This window comes from Neomonachus schauinslandi, chromosome 4 (genome assembly GCF_002201575.2).
Source record: "Neomonachus schauinslandi chromosome 4, ASM220157v2, whole genome shotgun sequence".
NCBI classification, from domain to species: domain Eukaryota; kingdom Metazoa; phylum Chordata; class Mammalia; order Carnivora; family Phocidae; genus Neomonachus; species Neomonachus schauinslandi.
The window spans coordinates 68,765,546-68,792,281 of record NC_058406.1 but is presented as its reverse complement, the minus strand read 5'-3'; the positions used below and the strand labels follow the sequence as shown (position 1 = coordinate 68,792,281).

The window sequence follows — 26,736 nt, the reverse complement described above, 5'->3', positions numbered from 1 at the left end:
TGGTATTGGTCTTTCTTTGACTGACATATTTCATTTGGCTTTATAGTCTCTAGCTCCATCCAAGTTGTTGCAAATGGCAAGATTTCATTATTTTTTGTGGCTGAATTGTACACATTGTACTCATATACCATATCTCCTTTCCATTCATCTATGGATGGACACTTGGGCTGCTTCCATAATTTGGCATTGTAAATAATTCTGCAATAAACTTAAGGGTGCATATTTCTCTTTGAATTAGTGTTTTTTTTTTTTTTTTTTTTTTTTTTGGTAAATACCCAGTAGTACAGTTACTGGATCATAGGGTAGTTCTATTTTTAACTTTTTGAAGAACCAAGTCACTTTGGAGGAAAAAATGACTAGTATGAATGAAGATATTGACAAGCTGAAGGAATAAGCAGAATCTAAGAAGACAAGTTTTTAAAGGATTTAACTGTAAGGTCATGCATGTGGGTCTAAATAAAAAGTCAACAAACTACAATGATACAGAATTAGGGAAAGAGGGAGGGAACTAGCTTGGCAACAACTTCTGTTAAAAAAATGATTTGGAGATCTTAGTCAATGGACCATGTGTGATATGACCACCTATAAACTAATGTGATCTCTGTTTGCAAAAATGGGTACACTGTCTGAATGGATCAAAGATCTAAAACTAATAAAATAACTCGAGGAGCATCAGAGAAAGACAACCTGGAAGATAAAGGGACTTAAATCTTGGCATGATGGGAAAGGTTAGAAAAGCTGGAGATCACAGGCCTCAAGATAGTTTGAAAGTGGAGAAGGACATATAGGACAAAGTAGTTGCCTTCACGTATCTGAAAGCTGCTGGGGAGAAGAGGGAAGAATCATTATTCATTTTGCTTCAAGAACTAAAATTTGTACCAATGAATATAAATCTACAGTTCAGTACATTTTGAGGCAATAGAAGGAAGAACTTTCTAATAGTCAGAATAGTCTGAAGGTGGGCTGGATTGTATCAGAGGGACCTAGAGAGGGTGCATAAATATATAGATTGCCAAGCCCACTTGAGAATTCTTTCCAGGACTGGGAGTCTAGGAGTTGTATTGTTTTTAAACTTCTTTGATAATTTTGATATAAAACCAAGTTTGGAAACCACCAGGTCAAACAATCTTTTTCAGATATGATATGTAATAGGATACCAATAATTGATAGGGAGGTCAAGATGGAGTTAGACTGGATTATCTATAAAGCCTCTTCATTCCCAAACTCATAAAGTGGCATTTGTCTTTTGAATTCACTTTGGCTTGGGCCCTGGCCCTTACCCTTGCAGTCTTAAGAACTTAAATTGGTCTTTGTCTTAGATGTCCTGAGTCATGTTAGAAAAACTCAGGACAAAATTAAAAGTTGGTCAAAAAAATGAGTAGAAAACCCACAGACTTGGAGAAAATATTTGCAGAAAACCCATTTGATAAAGGACTGTTATCCAAAATATATAAAGATCTCTTGAAACTCAACAATTAGAAAGCAAGCAACTGGATTAAAAAATGAGCCAAAGACTGTAACAGAAACCTCACCAAAGAAGATACTCAAATTGTTAATAAGTATATGAAAAGATGTTTCACATCTTATGTCATCAAAGAAATGCAAATTAAAATGAGATACCACTACACACCTATTAAAATGGCATAAATCTGGAGCACTGACAACACTAAATGCTAGAGAGGATGTAGAGCAACAAGGATTCTCATTCATTGCTGATGAGAATACAAAATGCAACAGCCATTATAGAACAGTTTGGGGTTAATTACAAAACTAAACATACTATATGATCCAGCAATTGCTTTCCTGGTATTCACCCAAAGGACCTGAAAACTTATGTCCACACAAAAACCTGTCCACACAGATGTTTAAATAAACCGTGGTATATCCAGATAATGGAATACTATTCAGGGATAAAAAGAAATGAGATATCAAGCCATGGAAAGACATGGAGGAAACTTAAATGCATATTACCAAGTGAGCCCTGGGTGTTGTATGTAAGGGATGAATCACTAAATTCTACACTCGAAACAAATATTACACTGTATGTTAACTAACTGGAATGTAAATGAAAACAAACAAAAAAAAGAAGTCAATCTGAAAGACTATATACTGTATTATTCCAACTATGTGACTTTCTGGAAAAGACAAAACCATGGAGACAGAAAAATATCAGTGGTTTGAAACCAGGCTTGAGGTGGGGGAAAGGGATGAATTATGTGGAGCACAGAGGATTTTTAGGGCAGTGAAACTACTCTGTGTGATACTGTAATGGTGGATACATGTCATTATACATTTGTCCAAACTTACAGGATGTAGAACACCAAGGGTGAACCCTAATGTAAACTATGAAGTTTGGGTGATTATGATGTGTCAGTGTAGTAGGTTCATCAGTTGTAACAAATGCATCACTCTAATGAGTGATGCTGATAATGCAGGAGGCTATGTATATGTGGGGGTAGGAGGTATATGGGAAATCTCTGTACATTCCTCTCAATTTTTTTGTGAACCTAAAACCTCTCTAAAAAACCCCAATGCCAGGGTGTCTGGGTGGCTCAGTCGGTTAAGCATCTGACTCTTGATTTCAGCTCAGGTCATGATCTCAGGGTTGTGGGATAGAGCCCTGAGCCGGGATCCATGCTGAGCGGCAGGTCTGCTTGAGATTCTCTCCCTCTGCCCTTCCCCCTGCTCATGCTCTCTCTCTCTCTCTCCTCCTCCCTGTCTAAAAAATAAATAGGTAAATAAAATCTTTAAAAAAAAACCCGTCTCTAAAAATCTGAAAAAAAATTAAAAGTTGGCTACCCTATACAAAGTAACCAAATCTATGTGTCATTATTTAGCAATATTTCTAGACACAATGTTAAAATTCACCAGTACTGTTGATATGCTGTATTGGACATGATAAAATGATTAAATATAATTGCAGTTTCTTTAGGGTCAAGCTGAGTTCGATGAATTTTTTTTCTCTTGCAGAAGTATTTGCCTGGGAAGCCAGATATGCTAGATCTAGTCTCACTAATGATTTTTCCCCTATTTGTCCTGTAATTGGCCTGTTGTTTATTAGAGGATGTACATTATGAGATAGTCTTGAGTTGAGAATATTTACATAAGAACTATCATACGTATCGAATCCGGGCTCTCCTCACATGACTAGAGAATAAATTCTCAACTGTACCAAAACAATTAGAGTTAGAATATGAAGAATCAACTTACAAATGATTACTCCCTTGCATATAGAGGATCTAGCTGTAAGTTTAGGCTAATGTCCAAATAACATCTACTTGAGATGCTATGTTTTTAGTAACAAGTATTCAGGCACATAAACCCATGGATACTGATTTAATCAGATAAGAGATTCACGATTAAGAGGACAAAGTATGAGATACTAGTGACAGTATGACAAAAAAGAAGTCAAATGGTAAAGTTCAGTTCAAGACAGAACTGAGAGTCTTGTCTTCACCCCTTATTTATTAGTTGTGTGATCTTGGTCAAGCTGCTTAATCTTTGAGTTCCACTTTCATTGTCCATAGAACAGAGAGAAAAAATAATAATTGCTGTCATATTTTGTATCAACAGAATGACAGTGGCATAACCTTAAGAAAGATTTGAGACTGCTCCTTTGAGTAGCAGCATTTCTGCTGCCTCATTTGAAGTCTCTCTACTAAGGTGTCTACTTGATGTAACAGGATGTCAAACTGAACTGTTTCTGTGCCTCAAATATGCAGCTAAATCCCCTAAAAGGAGAACAGTAGGCCTCCCATTCTAAATGCAGCCTCCCCAAATCTTGCAGAACCTACTTAAAAAATGGTCAAACTAGCTCTTTTATCATCCTCTCCATTTTATAAAGGAGTCAAGAAGAATAATCAGAGAATTTGTCTGCTTAGTGGGTATTACATTCTTGGAACATCTACCTCCTCCACCCACCGAATAAAGTGAGGGGGAGATCTAAGAGAACCTCTTAAATTTGTAAGGGGGACTTTAATAAGAAAAAAAAAAAAGGAGACTGGTTTCTTTTCTACAGGCGGACACCTGCATATAAAATGGATTTGCTGATTTGAATAAAGGGTAAAGGAGCTGGTGAGAGATGGGAATGAAATATTATCAGGAAGAGAGGGAATGGAAATATTGCCCACAGTCATACTACTGTTTATCTTAGTAGAGGTCTATGAGTTCCTTTTGGACCTTTAGGACTCTGTAGGAGCTAGTTGGGCTTGTACCATCTGGCCAGGATGCCGACCAAGTGCCAGATGAAGGGGCACCAGCAGCAAGGAGGTGCAGATAAAGAGAGGCGATTGGAAGAAATCATGTCAGGGTGTATCTCTCCTATAAGAAGTATGCAACAGGACTGAGCCTTTTAGGGTTCAGATTGCTCAGTATACCATTTATACTTGCTTTCTATGGGATTCTTATCTGCACCCCAACAGGATCACAATAATGGTGGAAAACAATAATCTCTGGCTTAGCCCCCACCGGTGAAATCCCTGGAACCCTACTTCTTGCAAATCCTTCCTAGCAATGAAAGAAGTGTCCTGTGGTCTCTTATCAAGTCTTTTCATACAGCTGACACCTACATGTCTCATCTTGTTATTTCTGCCCTGATGCTCAGCAATGGCTGTGAGGCTCCCAGGTATTTATGGTATTCTCTTCTGCTATTTTCAAGTAGCTTAGTTCCAGTTGTTGTTTGGTCCTGCTCCAGTGGTCTCCACATGGAAGGGGGAAAACACTCTTCTCTCTCTTGCTTTATTCATTTCTCATATCTGACAGCTTGCCTCTTCCATGTGATTCAGTATTTATTATATGCATTTTCCTTTGAAGATAATGAGTGTCACCAAACTGAGAGATATTCAAAGTCATTCCTCCCCTGTGACCACCCATACCCCGCCCCCCAATCATGTCCCTTGGTCAAGTGTTGGACTTCCACTTTCTCTTCTTAGGATGGCTTCTTTCCCCCAGTGGACCATCAGCATCATCTTCTTCATCCCTTCACAGTGTCTATCAGGTGCACTGCTTGTGCTTGTGGGAAGCCTCCCTCCTAGACAGTGCAAGGATCTTAGCCCTGGCAGTCATGTGTCAGCCCCCGTATCTCTAAGGCTTTCTCAACTCCTTGAGTCTTCTTGCATATAAGACCTGGCTGGTCTTCCTTACCAGCCTCTGGGACAACCAAAGCCCATTGGATTTTTACAGTAGTATATATTCAGTTGAAAACTTGGTTTTGGCAATCCTTTTTAGAGCAAACAGTTCTTGCAGGTGATGCTAACGGGGGAAAAGATCTGAAGAAGAGGGTGTGTGTTCACAGCATTTCAAAAATTTGCCTCCGTTTATTTTCTCTGATGAATCATATCTTCATAATCCAACATTACCACGTGGGCAATCTTAAGGCTTTGCTTTCAAAAACGCCAGTAGCTGCAGGTGATTGCTAACAACCATTCAAGTTATGTTGCAATATAATGAATAGTTACAGAGTTTAATAAAAGAGAAAGGGCCAAGCAAAAATTTGTGACAAGAATAGGGAAATGGAGCATTTAATAGGATTTGTTTTCAAGCTGTTATTTGGGAGATTTAAATAAATCCTCTTAAGTGCTCCAATTTTTTGAGCCCTAAGTGTGCCTTAGTTAGTTTTAAGATTTTTTCTCTTAACTTGGTACATGGGGGTCTTAGGAAGGACCATCCCAGTTGCTGGGTGTGATGAAGTCTTCTTTTAGGTTATGCTTCCATACTAATTATACTACTTAAAAAGCTGTCTCCAGTTCTTGGGGCTTTTAAAGACAATGACAGTATTTTCAGGATTCAACCATTTTGAGATCAAAGTCCACATCCTGGGTCAGGCTAATTTGGGCAGATATTTCAGTGCTTAACAATCATAGATGCACTCCTCAACTATAAATTTCAGTTTCCTGTCATAGAAACCCCAAGAGTATATCTGTCAAAAATGGAATATTTAGATTAATTGGGTCTTTGCAATGGCATCTGACCCAGGAGGACCTCGTCACCCCGGGTGGGTTGTGGACTGTCCTTTGGAAGACCTCCAAGCATGGAGGTTCCAAAACCTTCTTTGGTTATTCTCATCCTTTAAATGTCCTGTGCATTCGAGGGCTTCCTTTCCTAATTTAATTTTCCCCCTTCTAATGAAGATCAAGGACAGCTGGTCCATATCTGTATACAATTCCTTTATTCATGATAAAAAAATGATTAAAAAATGAAATCCTGATTTATTTGAAATACTCCTTAATGAAAAAAATGAAATCCCAGTTTCTTATAAGTTCAGTAAAAATTGCTACTTATTGAAACCATAGGAAACACATTGTTTTGAAAAATGCCATTTGCCACTAAATCCAGTTTCAAGTCCCATTGTAATAAATATTTATCAAGTAGAGCAGTTTTCTTACAAGAAGACTGTCTTTATGGAAATTCAGGTAATTGGATGTGAGCCATGGGGTGGTTTTCAGAAGCCTTATTTTCCAGGGAGTCCTCAGAGACCTTAGATGACACTGTTCCCTATATTCATCCCCAGGCTCCCAAATTTACTCAACAACATACAAGGTATGACCCTGGTTGTTTTATTAATGCTTTTAACTGGTCAAGGCTGATCTGTGAGAATTAATTTAAATAACAGTGAAGTACTGAAACACCAATTAAGAGAACAACCAAATTGTGTCTAACATTCCTAAACTATCACACATTTTAATAATTTTGTAGTTTTGTACATAGATAAAGTATTTAAAAGTCAACTTTTGCTTTACAATAAGTAGATGTTCACAGCTGTGCCAACTGGCTTTCCTCATATTTCTCAATTTATGACCATTCAATGAGAATAATGTTATTTCATATCTAGAGACATTTTAATAAAAGCCTTCAGCATTTATGTCCTTTCTTCAAATGTTTAACAGATGACAGTGTATCACTCTTGATTCTTAAAGATAACTTGCTTTAAGCAGTATGAAAAACACAAACTTAATGTAAAACACTAAAGTATATTTCTTGGCCAGAGGCTGGAGACAGAAAAAGACTGAAACCATGTAAATGGGGGATTCGTGTCCTTTTACAGAAATTTCCTACATCTAACAATGCAAGTGAAAGCAGCGATATAAATTATTGAGTGGTTCTTACGTGTTGATCATGGTGCTAAGCTCTTTCCAATATTTCATGACCCGAAGAGATAGTTATTACCTTCTCTACTTATGACTCTACTAAATAACTGAACTTCCAGAGGATTAGTGATTTGTCCAAGGTCATTCATTTAATAAGTGGCTGAGCTAAGATTTGAACCCAAGGTATCTGACTCCAAAGACATACTTTTAAGCCATCTGATGGCACTTCATTTTCCACTAGAGAAATATATCAGTTATTCACTCCTTCAGGTCTTTAAAGGTTTTCCATTTTAAAACCACAAAGTCATATGCAAGCAGTTTAAAAGGATGTTGAGCTCAGCCATCCTGAATGTCAAGACCTTGTCTTTCTTGGGAGATTTAGTCCCCACCAGTGTTTCAGAGACACGTATTAGTTGCAGCAATTATATTTCTTCATTAGCAGAATTCAGAGAACAATACCTTATTCTAAAGCTGTTTTTTCTCTTTTTTTAATTGCTTGGAAGGAGACTGACTTTTCCACTTACTAAAAAAAAAAAAAAGCTAAGCCTTTCCCTAGTTTATGTGGAATTGCCTACACCCAGTCTGTCTCGTGTTGACCTTTGCTCATTAATTGCATTTCTCTTATCTCAGAAGGACTGCTCCTTGATTAAACAACTCGAGTGGGCATGATGACAGAAGAGCATCTCACATAACTGCAGTCTGTTAGATGACTTATAGATGGGGATGCTTCAAATATATTGTCTATCTAAGGATTTTGACCATTTCTCTTTCATTTTCTGTTTGATTTTTTTGTGACCAAAAACCACTCAAGTCCTAGGAGTCATATTAACTGTAACTTAGGGCTAGAACCATCTTCAGCTTACCATATCTAGTTTGCTAGCCAGAAAGTTCTCTGGCTCTTTCTAAATAATGCAATCCAAACAAAAATAGATCAATGAGAAATTACTTTATAATATCCATTAGTCCATTACTAGAGATTCTCTATATTGGAAACCACCCTCATTATTTATAAAATTTGAGAATTTCAAAATCCAGTATATTGTACAATCAGGCTTACCTATAATTTCGATTAGTATTGAATTCTTAAAATTAAGGCCCTGTAGTTTTTCCTAAATTTTGAAGTTCAACTTACAAATATGGTTGTTATTAAAAGTATAAATTTTTTAATAACTAAGAACCATGACTTTAAGGAATTGATTATGTGTCTGATCGATTTAACAAACCAATATCTCTTTAAACAATCAGTCTCATTTACAAGCGTGGGCATTTTAAACCGCAGCTGTAAATGTAATATTCAGTCTTCTTTTTAAGCACTTTAGGTACTTGACCAGACAAGACAAGTTTATATCTCTAATGAACAAAACTGTCTTCCAGTCTAATAAATTATTAAACATATAAATATAGTAAATCTAGTTCTCTTAAGCATTCTTATTCTGTTTACAAACTTAGTCAAAAATCTTACACCTTCAACTTGAATCACAAGTTAATTACATATTTTAAATTGGAATCACAAGGCTAATCTGTCAGAATCTCTATTATGCCAATTCTAAATCATTACAAACACTTTAAATACTGAATATAAACAGATTGTCCCAATGATTAAAAACCTATTCTTGGGCGCCTGGGTGGCTCAGTTGGTTAAGCGACTGCCTTCAGCTCAGGTCATGATCCTGGAGTCCCTGGATCGAGTCCCGCATCGGGCTCCCTGCTCGGCAGGGAGTCTGCTTCTCCCTCTGACCCTCCCCCCTCTCATGTGCTCTCTCTCATTCTCTCTCTCTCAAATAAATAAATAAAATCTTAAAAAAAAAAAAAACCTATTCTTGAACTTGACACAAAAGTATTAATACTTCATCATCTGTATAATTAATACTAAACCATCCTGGATTTGGAAAGACACTCATGAAGGGAATAGTGTTTTCATCTCAGATGTGAAATCTGAGGCTTTGCATGTTCAGGTTTATTCTTTTTATCTCAAATATGGACACCTGGAGCTCTTTTTAGTACTCTCTATGAAAACGAAGACTTTGAGTTACATCCTTTAGATGAGGTTCGTGTAGCAACGCTTATCTTCTGGGTTCAAGATATGTTTTTATCTAATTGCTTCAGGTAATTTGGTTAGGTGCCAGTCTCTGCCCCCAACCAGGATATAATGAATTGCCAACAGTTTGCTCTTTATTTTCTAAATTTCCTGATTAAATTCTGGATCTTTTTCATATTCTCTTTGCTTCTCTGGGCCATAGCACTTAATGACATCTAATTGTATTCTGCATATTTCTCATACCTGTCTGATTCTCCATATAACTACAAAGACATAGTACTGACAGACACATGTTTTGAGGAAATATATTACAAATTGGAAACTAATTTTAGTAAATTCTTGATCAAAGATAAGTGGCGAGGATCACAGAAGACTGCTTTCCTCTTTCCAGGTCTTGATTAATAAATTAGTTTTTCTTTCTAATTGGTTTGTGAGTCAAACTTTAAAAAAATAAATATCTTCCAAGAGGCTTTTTCAGATATACCAAAAGCACAAGCAACAAAAAAAATAAAGATAAATTGGATTTCATCAAAATTAAAAACTTCTGTTGATCAAAGGACACTATCAAGAAAGTGAAAATACAAACTGCAGAGTGGAAGAAAATATTTATAAATCACATATAATAAGGGGCTTAGTATCCAGAATACATAAAGACCTCTTACAACCCCACAACAAAAAGACAAAAACCCAATTAAAAATGGGCATAGGATTTGAATAGATATTTCTCCAAAGATGATATACAAATGTCCAACAAGCACATGAGAAGACGCTAAACATCATTAACATTAAAGAAATGTAAATCAAAACCACAATGAGTTACCACTTCCTACCCACTAAGGATGGCTACAATTAAAAAAAAAATACAGAAAATGACATGTTGATGAGGGCGTAGAGAAATTGAACAGTGGCATGTTGCTAGTGGAAATACAAAATGGTGCAGTCACTGTGGAGAAGAGTTTGGCAGTTCTCAAAAAGTTAAATATAGAATTACCATATGACCTAGAAATTCCACTCCTAGATATATACCTAAAAGAAGTGAAAACAGATATTTTAAAAAACCTAACTTACACATGAATGTTCATGGCAGCACTTATTTACAATATCCAAAAGATGGGAACAACTCAAAAGTCCATTTACTAATGAACAGATAAACAAAACATGGTAAATCCATACAATGGAGTATTATTTACTCATTAAAAGGATCCATGCTACAACATGGATAAACCTTGAAAACATTATGCAAGCAAAAGAAGCCAGGCACAGAGGTGACATATAGCATGATTCTATTTATATGAAATATCCCCAGTTGATAAATCCATAGGGACAGAAAACAGGAGATTGGTTTTCAAGGGCTCAGAGGCCATAAGGGATGGGAAGTGACTGCTACTTAATAGTTACAGGATGTCCATTAGGGCTATGAAGATGTTTTGGAAGTAGGTTGCACAACATTTTGAATATATGAAATGCCATTGAATTGTACATATTAAAATGATTAATTCTATGTTATGTGCATTTTACCTCAATTTAAAAAGTTTAAAAATATAAAAAAGGTTTTTTCAACGAAGTCCTATTTTTTATCTCTACTAAGGATGATACTGAGAATCAGATTATTGGGGCACCTGGGTGGCTCAGTTGGTTAAGCGTCTGCCTATGGCTCAGGTCATGATCTCAGGGTCCTGGGATTGAGCCCCACGTCAGGTTCTCTGCTCAGCTGGGAGTCTGCTTCTCCCTCTCACTCTCCCTCTGTGCTTTCCCCCTCTCTTTCTCTCTCTCAAATAAATAAAATCTTAAAAAAAAAGAATCAGATTATTACTTGCACTCTTTCTTGTAACTTTTCTGGTGTAATTTTGCCACTAATATGGAGGCTCTCTCATCTGTGTAAGGGGTGAACAATGTTCTACAGAAACAACTGCTCCCAGCTTTATAGGAGAAACACGACCTAACTTACTTTTATAAGTGAAATGATTGACAGTGATGACATCAATTATGACTGTTCTTTCTCATTCGCGCTGCCAAACTTTACTAAGCACCAAGACACATAATTACTCAGGACTGAGATCAATAAAATTTTCAAAATATTTCATATATGACCCTCCCCCACATTTTTGTTTGTTTTAAGATCTGTAAATTATCTTCTGCAAATGAAATGGCTCAATTCTTGTGGTATCATGCCCTAGAAACACTTATATTCAAAACTCTTAACACTGAATTCTCAGAAAAAGCTTATTAGATATGAAGTATTATTATCCCCCTTTTATAAGGAGGAGAACGAGGAACAAAGAGATGAAGTGACTTGGTCAATATACTTAGCTACTACGTGGTGAGCTAGCATTCAAACCCAGTCTTGCTTCAAAGTCCGGGTTTTAAACTAATGCTTTTCTATTCTACCTCCTAGAATTGCTTATCAAACCTATCATGTTCTAGGTGAAGGAAGATTTAGCAAGGGTAGTTTGTGCTCACCAAACACCCATATGCTGTTCTATATTTTCCAGCCTGTTTTGCAGTTGAGTTGAGATCACATGACGAATTCTGGTCTATTCACTTGCAGTAGAAATGATATGTGTTACTTCTAATCTAAAGCAGTTGAGAACAAGGGTGAGTTCTCCATGCTCTTCTTGTCTATTTGCAAGGCTGGAAAGGAAGAAGTTTGAGATGTTGGAGATGCAAGGTGAAAGCAGCCTGGAGGATCCCTGACTCACTGTTAAAGGAAAGTTGTCTCTCTCCTCTATCCCTAAAAAGGCTACCAGACCCACATCAGACTTTGACATGAATGAGAAACAAACCTTTAGTATGTTAAGCCATGAGTTATTTTTACCAAAGCATATCCTAGTCTAGATTGTCATTGATAAATGACATAAAGTCTTGACCCATGGAGTGGGATTTTTCCAAGGGCCTCCCGGTGTCTCCTTAGTGATTGTTATAGGTTGAATCGTGTCTCCATCCCCAAATCGTTGTGTTGAAGTCCAAACCCCAAGTACCTCAGAAGGTGGCCTTTTTTTTTTTTTTTTCCAAATAGGTTCATTACAAATGTAACTAGTTAAGATGAGATCATTAGTGTGGGCTTTAAGCCAATATAACTGGTATCATTATAAAAAGGAGAAATTTGGACACAGAGGCACTCACACAGGAAGAATGCCATGTGAAGATGAAGGCAGAGAGGAGAGGCCTGGAACCGAATCCACCCGTCCTTACCACTGTCAGAAGACACCCTGCCGATGGATTGGTCTCAGTGTTCCAGCCTCCAGAATGGTGAGACAATAAGTTTCTGTTGTTTCAAGCCACCCAGGCTGTGGCTCTTTCCTGTGGCAGCTCTAGCAAGTGAAGGTAGTGATGCACATACGCCATCCCCACGTGGGCTGGCCGGCGCAGCGCCCTCTGAGCTCTGATGACTGACCAGCGCCTGGGCACTGCGCATGCGCAGCTTTCCTTCCCCGCTAAATCCATTAAGAACTGCCATGAGCCTGTTAAGAATCCTTTGGGACACTGGATAAAACCGCTCAAATGAAGTAATAATTCCTCTGTTTTAAAGCAAAATCCCTTTATAAACAAACATGGAAGGGATTACAGGGTGAAAAAAGATGTTCAAACAATGATAGGAAGTGTATTATAAATACATGGTATGGACAGAACTTGAGGCCAAGCAAGACAATTTTAAAGTCTGAAATTGAAATTTTTCACTAATAAATTCTTTACCCTGTGACAAAGGGGAGCCTCGAATGGGAGAGCTCACTAACCCCTGGGAGCTTGTTCAGACACCGATAGCAAACTCAATCTTCCTGGACCAGGCAGAGGTTGAGCCCAAATGGAATCCTTTTTTTTTTTTTTTTGCCGTGTCTGCGTGTGGATTCTAGCTACTCCGCTGATTGTCTGAGCTACTCTCTCTGCATTGTAAGTGAGATACATACCTGGGGCTAGTAGGAAAGAAAGATGCCTTCCTCATCCTGGCAGCCTGAGCTTGCGAAAGGAATGAGCTTCAAATTCCAGCCTTACAAAGGAAATATTCTGGGGCAAACAGCATCCTTGTAACAAGTCCATACAATACAGCAAAGGCCCTGCCAGGTAGATCTGGACCTAAAAATTGCATGAAGAACAATTTTTTTCTTTGAACAAAAACTAACAGATGGTTAACAAATCACCCCCAGCTAACCCCAAGTGATATGCCTTGAATCTGTACTGAGCAATCCAGGCCAGTGTGCAATTTACAATCTTCATTGTTTTCTCCTCACATACCCTGAGTAGAAGCAGATTAACCACTATGAAAAGTGGTTGGCCTTGCTATTTATTTACATAGATGGCTTTTATTCCCTCAACAGAGGGTTTGGAAAAGTGGTTTTGCTTTGCTGGTCTACCTGTCAGGTTCCCTGGCTATGCCTTTCTTCAAATACCCTCCAGCGAGGTTTGTTTAGTGAAAGTTGTAAGAAGGTAAGATATTGATTGCCAGGGGATATTACAAACCAATAACCCGTGCTAGGCAGGGACTCGCAGGAGCATAATGAGTTATAATTGGGGGCTGGGATTGTGAGGCGAAGGGAAATCGTTTAAACAGGACTTCGGTTTCCACTCCGGATAGTAAAGACTGCTGTACCTGTTTTCCCACCGTGCGCTTCCTTGTGCTGAAGGAGGAAAACCTGAAAAATGGAAAGAAATGGTTGCCTCCATGGCAGCACACCAGGTCTCTGAGCTCAGGATGTATGTGCCAAAATAGAAATCCTCTAGTCAATCGGCAACCATTTAATGAGCACATCTCTTCAATTCAGTTCAGTTATTTGTTGAGCTCTCATTTTGTGCACAGCCATGATAGGAGCTATAGAGATGTAAACTTGAAGCAAATAGAGTCTTGCCCTCCAGAAGTTCATAAAGACGAAAAAATGGACACGCAGGTAACTAATGCAAGGTCCATTGCAATGAGTATCCTAACCTAATCCAATTTCATTAAGCAAAGATTCATTCATTTTCTACAAGGAGCATGGAGAGACAGTAGAAGTAAAATTCGGGATGACCTCATGGAGGAGGTGGGGTTTTCTCAGGGCCTGAAGGATCGGTCTTTGGCTGACCCAGTGGGCATTCCCAGGTGGAAAGGGTATGCATAGACTAAGCTGGAAAGTGCAGGACCTTGGAGGAGTGAAGAAGTGGGGAGGATGGAACCCGGGATGCACGTGGGCAGGAGGGTCGTGAGGAAGGTGGCTGGGGATGAGACATATCTCAGAGGAGATTTCGAAGAGTGATACACATAGAGCTGTGCTTTGGAATAGTAGCCTGCCATTTATATAATTTGAGGGGCCCTCTTTAAGAAAAAGAATAGAAAATTGTGGACGTAAACTTACATATATAAATTAGAAATTATTTAGAATAAAAAAAACCTCACCAAAGTATTGGAGCCTTGAAGATTCAGGTCTCCATCCTCTGAGATTTTTTTTTTTTAGGTGAGTTACCAGCAGTGCCTACATCAAAATGCTCATGATTGCAACCTTCACTCCTTCCGCACTAGGACACTCTATAACTCCCAGCATGTCCAAGACCCCCAGGAGCCTGTTCTAGTAATGCACCCGAAGGATTGAACCTCTTTAGCTTCACAGTAAATCCATCTGTGCAGAAGTCTCAAATTTTGCTGATTCCATACCAGTAAAAATTTTGAGCATGTACCCCGACTGTGGCAAAGGCAATGGAGTGCCATGATTAGTCCCCTCCAGGTGAAGCGCTTACCCCTGTGTCTAGGAGGGAGTATTTATGATTAGGAGCATCTTCCCCTCAGCCTGAAACATAGGGTTTAAGAGGGACCCAACAGCTCCCTAAAAGAGTGGAAGTGGGTGGATATTTGCGCTACCCAAATAGTATTTAAGGTCTACACAACCAAGGTCAGGTTGGAATGAAGGGATTGGAAAAGGGAAAGTCTTCAGGTAGGAGCCCAGTTAAACAGGTCTGAAAGGATAATGCCTTGGATGAAGCTCTTTTTTTTTTAAGATTTATTTATTTATTTGAGAGAGAGAGAGAATGAGAACGAGAGAGAGCACATGGGGGGGGAGGGTCAGAGGGAGAAGCAGACTCCCCGCTGAGCAGGGAGCCCAATGCGGGACTCCATCCTGGGACTCCAGGATTATGACCTGAGCTGAAGGCAGTTGCTTAACCAACTGAGCCACCCAGGCGCCCCATTGGATGAAGCTCTTGACCATGGGAAAAGCCACGAAGCAACAGAGGGGATTAAGAACACTTGGACATCACAGCATTCACCACCATTTGTGTATCTGTAACAGCTCAGCAAAGAGCTGAATGTCAGCCAGTCTTTAGTACACATCGGGCTGTTTGGAGTTTTATTTCATATCTATTCAGTAACCTCAAGGTGAGCCCTGGATGCTAGCTGTGACTTGTTTCCAACTCTATAAATGTATGCCAACTCACCAATTCTCAGGGTAGAGCTTCTTTCCTTTTTTTCTCTCTTTCAGTGGGGTCAACACACATATTGTCCCTGCACATCGAGCTGGCAGAAAACTAGTGCCTTGATTCCTCAAAACGATCTCTTAGGACAATCTTGATCTCTCTTTGCAATAGTCATATTATTATTTTTTGAATACCAGTCTCTGGCCCCCCTGGTAACTAACAGTCAGGTCAGTTTCCATATGTAATGGCTCCCGCTCGGGCCATAAAATTTTGATATACTTAAACTAGTCTTTCACCAAAAGTTAGCAGTAAACAACTGGCCTATAAAGCTTTCCAAGAGGCAAGAGAAGCCCCGCTCTGTTGCTATAATTATGACTTCTCTCTTTGTGATGACCCTTGAGGAATGTAGTTAAAAAGCAGGGATGGTGGTAACCTTTCTATGTTTCTCCATCTGTTTATTTTGCACAGCAAATTGCCAGCCCTGTGTTTGGCAGAGGGGTAAAACACTGCTGTGCCTCTTCTCTGGAACTCTTGAGAATGCAGCAAAGCACATACCCTTTAATTCCAACATAATCAAGAATTTACTTCCAACAAACTGCATTTCATCTCCTCCCCCTCTCACGTGGTCGTTGGTATTTGGAGTAGTTGCAAGTTGTTTGAGAATGTGCTTGCATCAACAAAATCAGCAATTTATTTCTGCACACAGGGCAGAGACAGAGAAATGGGAATTCCGGTGAAGTTAACGGGAAGTCTACCTGTGGCAGAATTGTTCTTCTGGGCTGTGACGCTGTTACTCGAAGTATGCTTAATTAGGCATCACGTCATAACAACAGAGGCCCCAATCGCCAAAGTGGCAGGCCAGGTGACGAGGATTCTAGCGTCATGTTGTGTGGCTCAGAACCTTCCCGGCTGAGGGAAATGGAACTTTTCTCAGTACTTGAGGCCCTGTTTGGCCGTATCAGTTAAGCAATTGTGCCTCTGAATGGCATTGAGTGGGGCAAGTTCCTTCCTCAGGGGAATTTAGGAAATGGAATAATTGATTGTGCTCTAGTTGTCATGTGCTCAGAGACTGTTGAGATGCTAATTAATGCACACATCTGCAACCATCAGTTCAGTTGTATTCAACAGATACTTGCTGAGTTTTTTTTATCCTCTGTATCAGAGACCAACGTTATGGGCTGAATACCCAAAGCTGAAGGAAGTCCGGGCTTACTCCTGTCTCTGCAGATTCTGTGGGAGGAGGAAGGGCTGCTCACAGATCATGTGAAGGCAGTGTGGCAAACTCAGTGATAGCCCGGGGTATGACACAGGGTAACGCGGGATCAGGGGTGCCTGCCCTGTCCACAGGGGGTCGGGGAAGTCAGGAAGGCCTCAGGGCAGGAGGAGCTGCTGGAACTGGATCTTTGAAAGGGAGTAGGGTTTAGGGAAACAATGAAGGCAAAGACTGGGAGGCATGAAACAGCATGGAGTCCCAAGCAGCCTGAATTGCTAGTGATTAGAGAGTGAGATAAAGAGTGGAGCAGGGATGTCTGCCTTTGGCTCGGGTCATGATCCCAGGGTCCTGGAATCGAGTCCCACATCGGGCTCCTTGCTCAGCGGGGAGCCTGCTTCTCCCTCTGCCTGACGCTCCCCCACTGCTTGTGCTCTGTCTCTCTCTCTCTGACAAATAAATAAAATCTTAAAAAAAAAAAAAAAGAATGTAGCAGAGGGTAGAAAAGGCAGCAGAGACACATGGTTGCCGCACTAGGGAGGTGAAGTGGTCTGCCATAGGTAGTAGTTGGGGGTGGGGGATTCAAACTGAGGCGAGTGACTAGTATGGTTTAGTTTGCGTTTAGCAGCTTGGGTGGAATGGATCTGAGAAGAAAGACTGAGGGAGAGGATGAGCGACACTGCAGTGGTCCAGGAGAGAGCTGATGAGGACGTGGGGAAGGACAGCAGGAGAGGACAGGGAATGCGAGGACACAGGAAGCTCAGGGGAGAGTCCAGGCTGGACATGGAGACGTGGGGATCGTTCCCATGTAGGCTGGGGCTAAGGGCAGATTCAGCACACACACGGAGTGTGTGCAGTAGGAAGAACAAGAAGCTAAGCTCAGTCCCCTGGGGGATACAGCATCTTTGAGTGGACAGAGGAAGAGAATGCCAATGAAGGAGACTGGGTGAGGAGAAGAATGAGAATCAGCTACGCGTGGTGTGACAGAAGCCAGGGGAGCAGAGTTGGCCATGTTGTCACAATGATGCTGAATCTTCCCATCTGGCATGGTCCTGTGAAAGCTGGGAGAAATTTAGTAATTCAACAAATACTCACCGAGTACCAATTATGTGTTGTGCACGTGATCTTTTACGGTATTTTTAACTTCTAACTTTCCTAAGATGGACTTGCAAATGACCAGCAGAATATAAGCTACCAAATCGGTTTGTTAGATTCCACTCCGTCAAGTATTTCTCTGCTATTTTGCTTTTGCCCCATCGTTGTTTTGCCTTTATTTCCACTTCTAACTTACTATTTTTTTACACAGTGCAAAAAAAGACAGGGACTTCCATCTGAGCATGGCATTCAGAAGGGCAACGGCAGAGATGGTGCCTGCTTGCAGAATAAATGCGATTGAATGAGAAAAGCATTTGTTTTTTCCATTCCTCAAAGTGAGGAGGCTGGACTGTGTGGGAAGAGATGTGAGTGTTCCTCACTGTTTAACGCGAAGATGGCTCTTCATTAGAGAGCTCTCCTCTGTGTGTGTGTGCATCTAGTTCCCATAATGGTCAGTGTGAATGTGTCCTCTTCTTTCCACATTGTCCTGTGCACACCTACGCTTAATACCTGCTGAGTACCTGACATGAGGCACTGAGACCCAACGTACTTAGGCCAACCTTCGCGTCAGACTAGTGAATTTTGCTTCTGGTTATCATCTCCTAACATGGCAGGAGAGAACTGAGCTATATATAGGCAGTTAGGGATGTTTGATTATTTCAGTAGTTGGTTTTTATCCCTTGGTGTGTCCAAGCTGCACATTAAAGTCAAAGAATCATCACAGGTGTGTTGATCAATGAGACCAGTCCTTCTTTAGTCAACAGACTTTTGCTGAACAACTTGTTAGGCCCACACCCGGAGCTGGGGTAACAAAGATGGATTAGCTTTACTTATGGCCTTTGAATTATTCATCATCCAGTAAGATAGTTCATATATGTCAGCCTTCTTTGTCAACTCTTAAGTTCCTTCCCTTTACCACCTGGCCCTTTAGATCTCGTACATCTCAATGTGCAGATAAAAGCAAGAGGCAAGATGGCTCACATGAAAAGCACAGCATCTGTTGTAGGCAGTTGCTGGTCTCTGCCATGGCATCCTTGTTTTGGGACTGATTTCAGCTCCCTTCAGACTTTTTTTTCTTGCACAGCTCCTGTCTCTGTTCTCTGAGTTGGCGGGCCCCAAACTGTCACGGATGAGACATTCTCAGCTTCTGTCATGGCCTCACAGGACTCTCTGCTGGGAGAAGTGAGTGGAAAGATTCATATTCCTGTACAAACATTAACATCAGTAATCGTACATCAAATGCCAAGATCACTGCATTTGAGCACTTGTAATTTCACATGACCAATATCTTATTAATTAGTAAAAGACTTGTTTAACGTAATATTCTCAGCAATATGCCCCGTCCTCCTTCTAGCTAAGTGTTTATGTATATGGATTTGTTTTTATGGTAAAAAATCTTATAATTACATTCTTTTCATACTCTCAAAATACCATTTGGCTTAAAGAACTGATGTTTTCTCTGGTAACTTCCACATGGCATCTGCTCAAACTACCCTTCAAATTACTGCATTAATTTGCTAAATGTTTATCTCTTTGCACTTGCCTTGTGGAAACCGATCTTTTACTAGTTCTCTTTCCCCTACATCAGCAAAACCTCAGCCTGTTCCATCTGGCATTATCATTGTTTTCCACTTGGCAATATGGTGTAGTGGTTATGAGCATGGGCATTAGAGTCCATGAGGTCTGGGTTTGAGTCCTAGTTCTAGAACCTTCTAGACATGCACTCATGAACAATTTATTTCAACTCTCTTTGCTAGGCTTTCCATATGTAAAACACTAAACTAAAGTTAACCATCTTATAGGGCTATTGTAATGTGAGGAGCACAGTGTCTGGTCCAGAATAAATGTTCAATAAAATTTTTTTTCCTGATTATTGTTACAATTTTCTTGGCATAGCGATAAGCACGCAGGCATTGAAACTGGATGCACTTGTTCGAACTATGTCACTGGACAAGCTGGCTGCCTTTTTGGGTCTCAGTTTCCTCCTCCGTTAAATAGAAATAGCAATACCTTACAGTGATGACATGCTTTTACAAAAATTAATTGAGATAAAATATATAAAAAAATAAATCTGGCATGCTAAAGTGATAAATATGGCTTCTCAAATCTTGTCATGGATTTCTGCCTTGACTCAATCCCCACACCTAAAGCATCCCTCCTTGTCATCAATCACTACCATCTACAAGAATATTAGTACCAAAGAAGGTTTTAGTAGATGTAAAAATACGGTCTTCTTGACTGGTGTTATATTCCTTTATTAATCATGGATCCTTTTTCTAGTTACTTCTCCCTAGTTACATGTATAAATGTTTTAATAAAGAATATTTTATCTCTTAGTACCCTAGAGAGCTTATGCTATCTCAGTTGCTTACGTTAAAGCACTGCTGGGCATGAGTCAACGCACACTCGCATTCATTCACTCATTCAGCAATATTCGTTGTACATCTACTACGCCTTAGGCTGTGCTCTAGGTGTTTGGAATAATCAATAAACTAAACAAACATATTTTTCTTTTTTTAAAGAAAGGTTTTATTTATTCATCTGAGAGAGAGAGTAGGAGAGCACGCACAGGAGCAGCGAGGGGCAGAGAGAACACAGAGATGGACATAGGGCTGGATCCCACAAACTCAAGATTATGCCCTGAGCCAAAACCAAGATTTGGATGCTTGACTGTCTGAGCCACCTAGGTGCTCCCAGACATGTCCTTCTTTATGAAACTTCTATTCCAGTGAGGGAAGACAAACAGAAAAAAAACAATAAATAATTATAAATGTAAATTATATAGAATGTTAGCAGTTATATTGATAAGTTTTATGAAAAAAAGAGTAAGGCACATGAAGGGGATTGGGACTCTGAGGTGAAGTTGCAATTTTAAATAGAGTGGTTAGAAGTGACCTCACTGAGATGATATTTAGACAAACATTTGAGATAAAAGTTACTCAGAAGCAATTTGAAGAGTGTACTATACTTTTTCTGAGTAAAACCTCAGTACTTAAAAAAAAAAATTTATATTTATTTATTTTTGAGAGAGAAGGAGTGAGCAAACAGGGAAAGAGGGAGAGGGAGAGAAGCGGACTCTGCGGTGAGTGCAGAACCCAACTTGAGACTCCATCCTATGACTCTGAGATCATGACCTGAACCAAAATCAAGAGTCAGATGCTTAATGGATTGAGCAACCCAGGTGCCCCAAACCTCAGTACTTCTGACTTGATTGCTTTATCCTCCCATAAACCCTGCTCTGCCTTTGCCTTAGTTGGATGTCATTGGAGCACCCTTGCCTCCTTCTGGTCTCCTTGTCCCCAGCGTTGGTTCTCTCTGATTGGCAGTCCCACACTGTCACAGTGATATTCCAAAGGACCTTTGCTATTTGCCACAAATAATATTCCAAAACTATATATTGAACTGTGTAACCTTCCTCCTCAAGGGATGCAGTGGCTCTCTATTTCTCTTTGGGGTCATACTTCATCTACTCTGGGCCTCCTGCTCTTTACACCTCTTTGCCTTTGCCATTATTCCCATCAGAAATACTTTGTCCTACATTTCATGCTTATTAGAAATTGTACTCATCTTCCAGGTCCCAGCTCTAATGCTATCTTGTTTATGGAGCCTTCTTATGCCTTCCGAGTGAAGTCTGTTGTTTCATGCATTTCTCCATTTCCTATGCCCTGAATGCTATATGGTTAGTGGGTTGGATGGCTGCCTTCTCTTAAAATTGTCAGGTCTACAGAAGATGGTCCTTACTTATTGTAGGATCTTCTCAGTGTAACACACTCCTTGGTCCACTAGAGACAACCCTGCTTTCTTGAATTAATCAAATTGGACAAGCCACCTACCAACTTTGATCCCCAGTTTCCTCATCTTAAAATGGGTTAATAACACATTTACGTGAGGAATAAATAAGGATTAAATGAGATTACATGAGATAATGTCTCATTGTTTGAATACTTCTTGTGGTGGTTGGATGTAGCCTGCCTCCCATAAATATCCTATGACTCCGGTTTTGTTTTCTAGATTGTCTTTTAGTAATAACAGGGTTCTGTCATTCTTCTTTTCATTGCATAATGGTGTCATAATTGTCCCCATTCTTTCTTTCTTGATCTTTAGAGGAAATCGCTCATTTAGTATTTTTTTCTAGATGACTTTCATTATGTTCCCTCTTTTTAAAAAATTAATAGCTTTTGGGCGCCTGGTTGGCTCAGTCGTTAAGCGTCTGCCTTCGGCTCAGGTCATGATCCCAGGGTCCTGGGATCGAGTCTCACATCGGGCTCCCTGCTCTGCGGGAAGCCTGCTTCTCCCTCTCCCGCTCCCCCTGCTTGTGTTCCTGCTCTGGTATGTCTCTCTCTGTCAAAAAAATAAATAAAATCTAAAAAAAAAAAAAATTAATAGCTTTTATTTTTCAGAACAGTTTTGGGTTCACGGAAAAATTGTGTGGGAAGTACAGAGAGTTCCCATATACTCCTGACACACACAACCTCCCCCACTCTCAGTATCCTGCACCAGAGTAGTATATTTGTTACAGTTGACAAATCTACACTGACACACCATTATCACCCAAAGTCCACAGTTGACATTAGGGTTCACTCTTGGTGGTGTACATTCTGTGGAATTTGGACAAATGTATTATAACATCATACAAAAGAGTTTCCCTGCCCTAAAACTCCTCTGCATTCTGCCTGATCATGCTACCCTCCTCCTTAACCCTTGGCAACCACTGATTGATCCTTTTACTGTCTCCATTGTTTTACCTTTTCCACAATGTCATATAATCAGAATTGTATAGTATGTAGACTTTTTAGATTAGCTTCTTTCATTTAGCAGTGTGTACTTACGATTCCCCCATATCTTTTCATGGCTTGATAGCTCATTTCTTTTTGGCACAATAAGTTTTAATATAATACATTTCTAAAAAATACTGTCTTGACCCAATTTTGAGCCCATGGCTAGAGAGACCATTCTGTTCCCATTATTGAGCAGTTGATTAAATCCCTAGTCATCTCACTTATTAGGCTCTCACACTCTGGACCAGGTACCAGACAACCACGGAGAGCCCCTATGTCCCAGAGCCAGCTGAAATTATTCAAAGTAGTAGGTATGTATTAAAACAATAGGTTAAAGGATATTGACTACTAACACCACTCTTGTCACTTACCAGATGTTGATCAATCAACCAATCAATCAGTGAAATATTTATTAGGCACCTAATATTTTTTTTAGACACTGCAGGAAATAACAAAAAAGTAGAAGGATGGTCACTACTTCCAAGGTATTTATAGCCTATTTTGAGAGATAATTTAAATAAAAATATAGTGCTGGCTTTGTTGTACTGACTATAAGTGCAATAGAAATTCAGGCAATAGGAGTTCATATGGATTACAGTCATTGAGGAAAGAGTCACAGCTGGATGGCATAAGGGTGACCTAGGCCTGGAAGGTCAAGTAACTTATGGAAAGGTAGAAAAGAAGAAACGTAAGGCATCAGGTAGAGCACCTTTTTGTTAAGTGCCTCAAGCATTGTAAACACAGCATTTATTACATTTATTATTACATGGCTAGCTCCTCAAGATGGCAAAGCAAGGAGATCCTACAGAATAGTTGACTTGAAAGATCCAAAATGCCCCAGTTCCTGTATAAAAATATCATTCCCACTGCTATAGGCTGAGTATCTGTGTTCTCCCCAAATTCATATGTTGAAATCCTAACTCCCATCGTGATGGTATTAGGAATTTCGGCCTTTGTGAGGTGATTAGATTGCAAGGATAAGGCCCGCATGAGTGAAATTTGTGTCCTTACAAAAGAGACTCCTGAGAGCAACCTTTCCCCTTATACCATGTGGGGACAAAGCAAGGAAACAGCCGTCTATGAACCAGGAAGTGGACTCTCAGCAGACACTGACTCTGTTAATAACTTGATCTTGAATTTTCAAGCCTCTAGAATTGTGAGAAATAAGTTTCTGTTGTTTAAGAGCTACCTAGTATATGGTATTTTTGTTATGGCAGCCCAAATGGACTCATGGACTAAGGTCTATCTACTCCTACCAAACCAAACTATTTTGTTCATTTGGCTCTAGAAAACATTTAATCTTTAAGAGACATTAATTAAAAGGAAAATGCTTCTGAGGAGTGAATAGATGGTTATAACTTAAGTGTTCAGCCATTCTTTTATGTAATATTTAATTTATTCGACAAGTATATATTGTGTCCCTACTCTATGTCAAGTATTATTCTGGATCATGGGTATAAAAATGAGTAGGCTATATATAATTCCTGCCTCAAGTAGGTCAGAGTCAGTGAGAAGGACAGATACGTGTATGAATGATTACCATACAATGGGATTCATGCCATTTTACACATTAGAAAAGAGTGATGGGGGATTCGGGAGACCATGGAGTAGTGTGAGGCTGGAGCTGGGGATCAGAGTTGGTCGTGTGGAAAAAAAAGGGGAGCAGGGTTTCTTCTTTTTTTTTCATTTTCCCCCCTGAACAATTCTCCACAAAGCCCTTGGGGAGGGCTGAATCTACGAAGTTGTCTTTTTTTTTTTGAGAGAGAGAGAGAGAGCGGAGTGGTGGGTCAGAGGGAGAGGGAGAGAGAGAATCTTAAGCAGCCTCCACACCCAGCATGGAGCCACAGGGAGCCTGACACAGGGCTTGATCTCATGACCCTGAGATCATGACCTGAGCGAAATCAAGAGTCAGATGCTTAACTGACCGAGCCGCCCAGGCACCCCCTACCAGTTGTCTCTAGGAGGTGAGAGGAAGCTTCTGTGGGCCTTCCAAACAGACGGAGAAAAGTGTCCACACAGCTGGTCACAGCCCAGTTTGGGGTGTTAGGGTTAAAGCGAGGCAAGCAGGGCTGCCCACAGAAGTGTCTCCATGTGATGTCAGAGTTCAAGCACAGGAGGCAGGTGTCTGCAGGAGAAGACTGCAGTGGCCTCAGTAGAGCTTGATCAGATAAGTAAATATATTCAGTATAATGTGAAGCAGATTTTCCACTGCTAGAAAAGGGAATTCCACACATGGGATTGGGAAAATGAAATTGAACACTACAGTGTTGTATTAGAATTGGGGTTTCAGTGTGAACTCATGATTTTCAATATGTGGAGAGAGATTCAGGAACAAATATAAGAGTATGCCTTGTTTTTGTTTGTTTTGTTTTATTTTTGTTTTTGTTTTTGGTGTGTGTATATATATACTTCCCAGTCCTGTACACCGAGGGTCACAGACCTATAGCAACAAACATACCAAACACCCAGATCTTTGGCTGATTCAGTAGCTGGGCAGGAAAAGAACAAGATGAGTCTGCAAATTCTGGTTGTTTTGGAAGCACTGAGTTCAAAGAATGATGAGAACATGCCAAAAGGACACAGGATCCAGCTTGATTGGGGCTCTCACTGGCCAATCGTGGGACAACGTGAGTATCAAAACAAATAACACTGATAACAGATTATATACAACCTTTTGAATAAACTAGCAATCTGTGTACTCATGCTGATATATGTAACTGAATGAATACATTGGAAGTTTGATGAGGAATGGGACAACTGTGTAGGTTGAATCATTCCTCACAAAATACTTACTAATTAGAAAAGGAAGAAAAATCACTTTTCAGTGGAGAAGCCTGGCAGAAACCACTTTAATTAAGTAATCAATGGTAACATCATCAGGAGTAAGAAAAGCCCAAATCATGTGCGGCCTGATTATATATCATTTCTCTGATATTCTGGCCCAAAGTGTAAAAACTTGACTCTTACCAGACAAAGATAAAGGGAGTTCATTCCTCAAAACTGTCCTGGAATCTTTGAAAGTGTTGAGGTCATGGAAGTCAAGAACACACCCAGGAACCATTCCATGTTGAAGAAGGCTGTAACAACTACATGTATATTTCATGATTCTGACTGGACTCTTCTGCTCTAAAGGATGTTTTTTGGAAACAGGAAACTTGAATGGGATCTGTGGATTAGATGGTAGTAATGTATCAGTGTTGATTTCCTAATTTTGATGATTGTATTTGATAATATAAGAGAAATATATTGAGAATTTGAAAAACGATATAGGAGATTTATCTGTGTTTATTGGACGTATAAACTCTAGTACTTAGGGATTCAGGATATCCTGTTAGCAACTTGTTTTCAAATGGTTTAGGGAAAACAACTCTTTGTACTCTATGTGCAAATTTTCTATGAGTTTGAGATTATTTAAAAAAAGAGTTGGGGAGAGAAGCACCTATGGAGAGGCCTACACCTGTTTTCAGCTACCATGTTATTGGGGGCTTTTTGGACAGTGCATCGAGAACACAGCTCTGGAAAACACAGCACCAGGGAGATTTGCTCATGATGGCTCCAAATGCACAGCTGGGGTGGGAGTTCTGGGGTTGTGGAGTCCAGGCCTGGCTTTGCAATTCAAGGTGGAATGTCTTTAGAGAAAGCATCTACTTCCTCTGGATGGCTCTCTAAAGACATTCCACCTTGAGCTCCCTTTCAGCTCTCAACTTCAACACGGTGATTCCAGTTTTTAATGTATTATAGCTCACCACTGGCTCTGTGGTGGTCTTTGTTCTAAAGTTCTCCGTTCTCTGTATCTAGCTATCCCAGGGAGGTCTCTGACTAATGTGGGGCTGCCTGGTTTGGCAGTTTGGTCACCTTGGCCTGATTTCATTCTCCTCAGGCAGGAGGATTAGTGTCTCTGACATGCAGATCTCCAGGAAGGGAGCACACCCTGGTCTAATAGTACAGTGATGGCCTTCGAGATAAATCCATACTCTCTTCTGGCGTGAATAATTCCAGCAGCGTGACTTGAGGTTCAATTGCGTACTGCCCACGGAGAACATTTCCTTGGAGGGCCTCCAGATATTAATTCTGGAGATGCTGGTGGAACCAGAAGGTGGCGAGCCAGATGGGCAACACTGGTCCATGAAGGGATTCTCATCTCCCCACACTCAG

At 40.0% G+C, this 26,736-nt stretch overlaps 1 pseudogene; it reads left to right on the top strand.

The window, feature by feature from the left end:
* The first annotated feature begins 4,226 nt into the window (after nucleotides 1-4,226).
* LOC110580651 overlaps nucleotides 4,227-26,736 on the top strand; it is a 49,894-nt pseudogene continuing 27,384 nt past the window's right edge.